Below are 6,053 nucleotides of genomic sequence, written 5' to 3'. Positions count from 1 at the left end.
GCTTTTAAAGTCACCTAAAATTCTTAAATTCCTCTCCTCTGAATTAGTTTTGGGAAGGTATTTTAATATACAACTATCAGAGCAAAGTGAGTAGTGACTCTTTCCTGGGCATTGTTTTCTTCTCTGCTTTGTATGTTACATCTGTTTTCTTTGGTCTTTAAAGTCTGATTTTAAATTCTTCTGGACTCTAGTAATAGTGAGGTGGTCACTTCAGGAAATTGTTGACCATTCATTAAGCTAAAACTAGAGCATTTTGATTTAAAAGTATCACTCTGCCTTCTTTCCTATTTTCATTAAATATGAAATAGAGCATGATAAATTCCATATTATCTTTGTTTTATTGATAATAGTCCATCAAATAGAACTTGATAGTTCTAATCCAGTACTCTTCTGTTCAGCCTTTATGTACTGAATTTTTGTTCAAAGAATGAGAAATTGCTTATATCCTCCTGAAAATCATCAGAAGCTGAAGAAAATTACCTTGACTGTATCTGCATGACCTCGACCCAGTCAACAGGATGAGAATATCAGGCCAGTCATAGGACTGTCTCAACTCTTGACTTGTCCCCTCTGCTGCCTCTAAGTCAGAATCTCCCAAAGGATTAATATCTATGGAGCACTATATTGCAGAGTGGGGGATATCATTTGCTCAGAGATCTTACATATGACATTAAAACCATTCTCAGCAGTGAACCATTAGATCCCTTTTGGGAAATCTTCATAATTTCAACTTGTAAACCTTTAAGACCTTTCTCTGCATTGTTTGTGTATTGTTACTTGAGTGATGTTATCAATGTTTTTGTAAATATTTACTATGTTTTTCTATTTAGCTTAACTCCAACAATTTTGTACTTTAATAAAATGTTCTAAACATTGCAAGCCATTCATTGCCCCCTTTTATGACCCACACTACACCTTATTTTAAAAAACTGGGTAGAATGGCACGCCCCTATAAATCTCAGCTACTTGGGAGGCTGAGGCAGGATTGCAAGTTACATGAACAAAGGGCTGGGAGTGTGGCTTAGTGGTTAAGCGACCCTGAGTTCAATCCCTGGTACCAAAATATGTGTGAGATATATATATATATATATATATATATATATATATATATATATATATCCCTTAGCCAGGTGCACTAGTGCACACCTATAATCCCAACAAATCCAGAAACTGCAAGCAGGAAGATCACAAGTTCAAGGCCAGCCTTTGTGGTGCTGGGGATGGATTCAGGACCTTTTACATGCTAGGCGTGCTCTACCACTGACTTATACCCACAACACCACCTACCTATATTTCTTTTAAAACTTAACATGAATCCACAATTATTTCCAAGCAGGAAGATACTAATATATAGTTCTGTAACAATAAAACGGGAAATAAGTGTCCAAAAATAGAGGACTTCTGATAAAATATTTGGGTTAAACAAATTGTAAAGGTGGAATATCAGGTACCTATTAAGTGTGAACATGTGTGTTTATTTACAAGAAAAACTATTCTATGACATTGCTGAGTAAAAAAAAGTAGGTTACAAATCAAAGGTGAAATCCCTGTCTTGTTTACAAGATAAATAGTGGGGAAAAACCCTCATTAGAAGAAAAATCTGAAATATTTCTTAAAAGAAGTTTGCTCCGGATTAGAAAAGAGCTTACTAACTGTAAGAAAAGTTTGTTCCTTGACTCTCTACATGTTATCTCTAAGCTACTGGCATTCAAGGAGATAAAAATTGCAGTGTGGGCTGGGGATGTGGCTCAAGCGGTAGCAAGCTTGCCTGGCATGTGTGTGGCCCGGGTTCAATCCTTAGCACCACATACAAACAAAAGATGTCTGCCGAAAACTAAAAAATAAATATTTAAAAAAAAATTCTCAAAAAAAAAAAGTTGCAGTGCTTAATAAACTTAGATCATTTAGACCTTTTCTAGAATGTAATTTTTTCCTATGCATATGAGAAATGGCTTAGATAAATTAATACAAATTACAAAGGGAGAAATGAGATTTTAAAATTGCATTAGTGGATAAATGATTCATTAATCAACTTAGTAAGCCTTTTTTCTTTTTTTTTTTTTTGGTACTGGGTATTGAACCCAGGAGCACTAAAAATTTTTTTTAAATATATTTTAAAAAGAAGATAATCTGTTCTTGCTTATTCAGAATCCTTAGTAATTCTACTTTGGAAAATTCTATAAAAATTCAAATTTTGTTTAATGTCAGGCGTGGTGGTGCACGCCTGTAATCCCAGTTATTTGGGAGGCTGAGGCAGAAGGATTCTAGGCCATCCTGGGCAACTTGTTGAGACCCTAACTTAAAATTTAAAAGGGCTGGGGATGTAGCTCAGTGGTAAAGCACCATGGATTCCATCCCCAGTACTGCCAATTTTTTTTTTATTTAAAATAAAAGTAACATGGATTGTAGTTATTACAATGAACTGGAATCACATCAGGAATTGATCACAGATGTTTTTATCTTTCATTCATATGCAGTGAGATGCATTTGCAAATCCAAGCAGAATTTTTACAACATGGAAAAATGAACTGAACTGACACTTCTCCAAAGAAGAACAAATAATTATATGTGTATGAAAAAAAAATGTTCTACCATGTTAGCCATCAGGGAAATGCAAATCAAAACTACATTGAGGGGCTGGGGTTGTGTGGCTCAGTGGTGCTTGCCTCACATGTGTGAATCACTGGGTTCAATTCTCAGCACTGCATATAAATAAATGAATAAAATAAAGGTCCGTCAACATTAAAAAAAAAATTAAAAAAAAAAAAAAACTACATTGAGATTCCATCTGACCCCAGACAGAATGTCTATTATCAAGAATACAAAAAAAAACAGCCAGGTGTGGTGGCTCATGCCTGTAATCCCAGCAGCTCAGGAGGCTGAGGCAGGAGGATCACAAATTCAAACCCAGCCTCAGCAAAAGTGAGGCGCTAAGCAATTCAGTGAGACCCTGTCTCTAAATAAAATACAAAAAGGGCCCCTGAGTTCAATCTCCAGTACCAAAAAAAAAAAAAAAAAAGTACAAAAAACAAGCTGGGCACAGTGGTGCACTTCTGTAATCCCAGTGGCTCCGCAGGAGGATTTCGAGTTCAAAGCCAGCCTAAGCAATTTAGCAAGACTAAGAAACTTTAGCAAGACCCTGTCTCTAAATAAAATATTTTAAAAAGGTTTGCGGGGCTGGGGATGTGGCTCAAGCGTAACTCGCTTGCCTGGCATTCGTGCAGCGCTGGGTTCGATCCTCAGTACCACATAAAAATAAAATAAAGATGTTGTGTCCACCGAAAACTGAAAAATAAATATTAAAAAATTCTCTCTCTCTTAAAAAAAAAAAGGTCTGGCGATGTGGCTCAGGAATTAAACACCCCTGGGTTAGATCCCCATCCCCCAAAACAATGCCAGGCATAGTGATACATGGCTGTAATCACAGTGACTGGGGAGGCTGAAGCAGAAGGATTTCAAGTTCAAAACTAGCCTCAGCAACTTAGCGAAGCCCTGTCTCAAATTTTTAAAAAATTTCAAAAAGTCTGGGGATGTCTCTCAGTGGGGGGTCACTCCTGTATTCAATCCTGGGTACAGGGGATCCAGATGCTGCAAGGATTTGGGGTGAGGGGCAAGGAACCTTTATAGTTTATGTCACAGAATAATCATGCCATCTTTTTTTCAGATCAAAAGTTGGTTTCTAACCTTTCATTGCTTAACAGTCACATGGTATAATTCCGCTCAACAGGCCACTTAAAGGGTAAACAGCAGCCACGCACTCACCAGTGGCACAGAGTTCTACTTTTACATTCTTACACACTGGGAGCTGAGAGCCTAGAATTCTCCATGCACTTACATTGTCATATATCATTTATTTATTTTTAAACAAAATTTTGCATTTTCAAAAAAATATGGAACACTTTACGAATTGGCATGTCATCCTTGAGAAGGGGCCTTGCTAATCTTCTCTGTCTTGTTCCAATTTTAGCATATGTGCTGCCGAAGCGAGCACTTGTCATCATATTTTAAATGCCAACTTGTGTAGTTTGTTTACAGCACAGCAGTACTAACGGTAAACACATAAGTGAATGGACAAAGAAAATGTGGAATATGTTCACAATATCCACTCATTTCAAGAGTGGAGTTGAGTGAACTTTACCACTGAGCTACATGCCCAGCCCTTTACTTTTTTTTTTTTTTTTTCCTGCTGTGGTGCTGAGAATCCAACCCAGGCATTATGCATGCTAGGCAAGCACTCTTCCACTGATCCACATTCCCAGTCCTTAATTCTTTTTTAATTTATTTTTTAGTTTTAGGTGGACACAGTATCTTTATTTTACATTTATGTGGTGCTAAGGATTGAACCCAGTGCCTCGTGCATGCTAGGTGAGCTCTCTACCAATGAGCCACCCCCCAGTCCCCAGTCCTTAATTTTTAATTTGGAATAGAGTCTTGATAAATTGCCAAACTTGAGATCCTCTTGCCTCAGCCTCCCAAGTAGCTGGGATTACAGGCAGGTATATTCCACCCAGCCCTGTCTCAGTCTTGACTTTTTTTTTTTCTTTGTATTGGCATTGAACCCAGGGGAACTTAATGACTGAGCCACACCCCCTCACCTTTTTTATTTTTTATTTCAAGACAGGGTCTTTCTAAATTGCTTAGGGCCTGATGAAATTGCTGAGGCTGGCCTGGAACTTGCAATCCTCCTGCCTTAGCCTCCAAGTTGCTGGCATTACAGGCATGCATTACTATGCCTGGCCCACATTGTAAAATTTTAAAGACTTTGCAATTCCACAGTTGTAAAATTAGTTTATTAGGTTTGCAAGAGTTGTTTTTTTTTTTTTTTAATTTAATTTATTTATTTGTATGTGGTGCTGAGAATCGAACCCAGTGCCTCATACGTGCTAGGCAAACGCTCTACCACTAAGCCGCGACCCCAGCTCCAAGAGTTGTTTTAATATGTAGGAAGATATTACTTGTGATAGTGGTCAGTCACATCAGGCAATTTAGTAATTTTTTAGAAATGTCTAAAAAATTCATCAATTAGGTTTATAATTATCATTTATAACTTAGGCAAGTTTAGATCATTAAAATTATAATTAGAAAATAAGAAATAAGTGAGCCGGATGTGGTGGCACATGCCTGTAATCCCAGTGGTTTAGGAGGCTGAGACCTGAAGATGGTGAGTTCAAAGCCAGCTTCAGCCAAAGCGAGGCACTAAGCAACTCAGTGAGACCCTATCTCTAAATAAAATACAAAATAGGGTTGGGGTATGACGCAGTGGTCGACTGCCCCTGAATTCAATCCCCAGTACTCCCCTCAAAAAATAAAAGAAAGAATTAAAGAAGGAATAAGTGAAAAGTATTATTCTTATTCTATACCTTAATTACTAAGTATATAACCAGAATGACACATTGTATAAATTGAACTTGAAGGCTGTGTTAGTCAACTTGCCATTGATGTGACAAAAAATCCTGAGATAAACAACTTAAATCCCGCAAGTTGGAAGGCTGAGGCAGGAAGATTGTAAGTTACAGGCCAGCCTCAGCAACTTAGTGAGACCCTATCTCAAAATACAAAGGCTGGGATTGTGGCTCAGCGGTAGATCGCTCATCTAGCACGTGTGAGGCCCTGGGTTCGATCCTCAGCACCACATAAATTAATAAAATAAATACAATAAAGATATTGTGTCCAGTTACAACTAAAAAAAATATTTTTAAAAAATTCAAAGAGGAAAAAAAAAGTGAGGGTATGGCTTAGTGGTTAAACATCACTGGGTTCAATTGCCAGTACCTGAGAAAACAAAAAAGAGGAAAAATTTATTTTGGTTCACAGTTTCAGAGGTTTCAGTCTATAGTCACTTGGCCCAGTCACTTTGGACCTGTAGCAAGGCAGAGCTGTGTGGTAGGGAAAACTGCTCACCTTGGAGCAGCCAGGATACAAAGAAAGTGAGAGGGAAGGGCCAATATCCCCTTCAAGGCCACACCCCCATGACCTACCTTCCTTCCACTAGGTTCCACCTCCCAAAGACTCCACTACCTGCCCAACAGCACCACAGCCAATGCGGAGGCACA

General features: G+C 38.0%; 1 non-coding gene across 1 annotated transcript; it reads right to left on the bottom strand.

Annotated features, from left to right (window-relative positions):
- Positions 1 to 3,884: 3,884 nt before the first annotated feature.
- Positions 3,885 to 3,991, bottom strand: LOC113181558 (U6 spliceosomal RNA). Its single transcript, XR_003300599.2, has one exon. It is a non-coding gene; the product is annotated as a U6 spliceosomal RNA (small nuclear RNA).
- Between the last annotated feature and the right edge of the window lie 2,062 nt (positions 3,992 to 6,053).

The sequence above is a fragment of the Urocitellus parryii genome, chromosome 7 (assembly GCF_045843805.1).
Source record: "Urocitellus parryii isolate mUroPar1 chromosome 7, mUroPar1.hap1, whole genome shotgun sequence".
NCBI lineage: Eukaryota > Metazoa > Chordata > Mammalia > Rodentia > Sciuridae > Urocitellus > Urocitellus parryii.
This window is presented reverse-complemented; position numbering and strand designations above follow the sequence as displayed.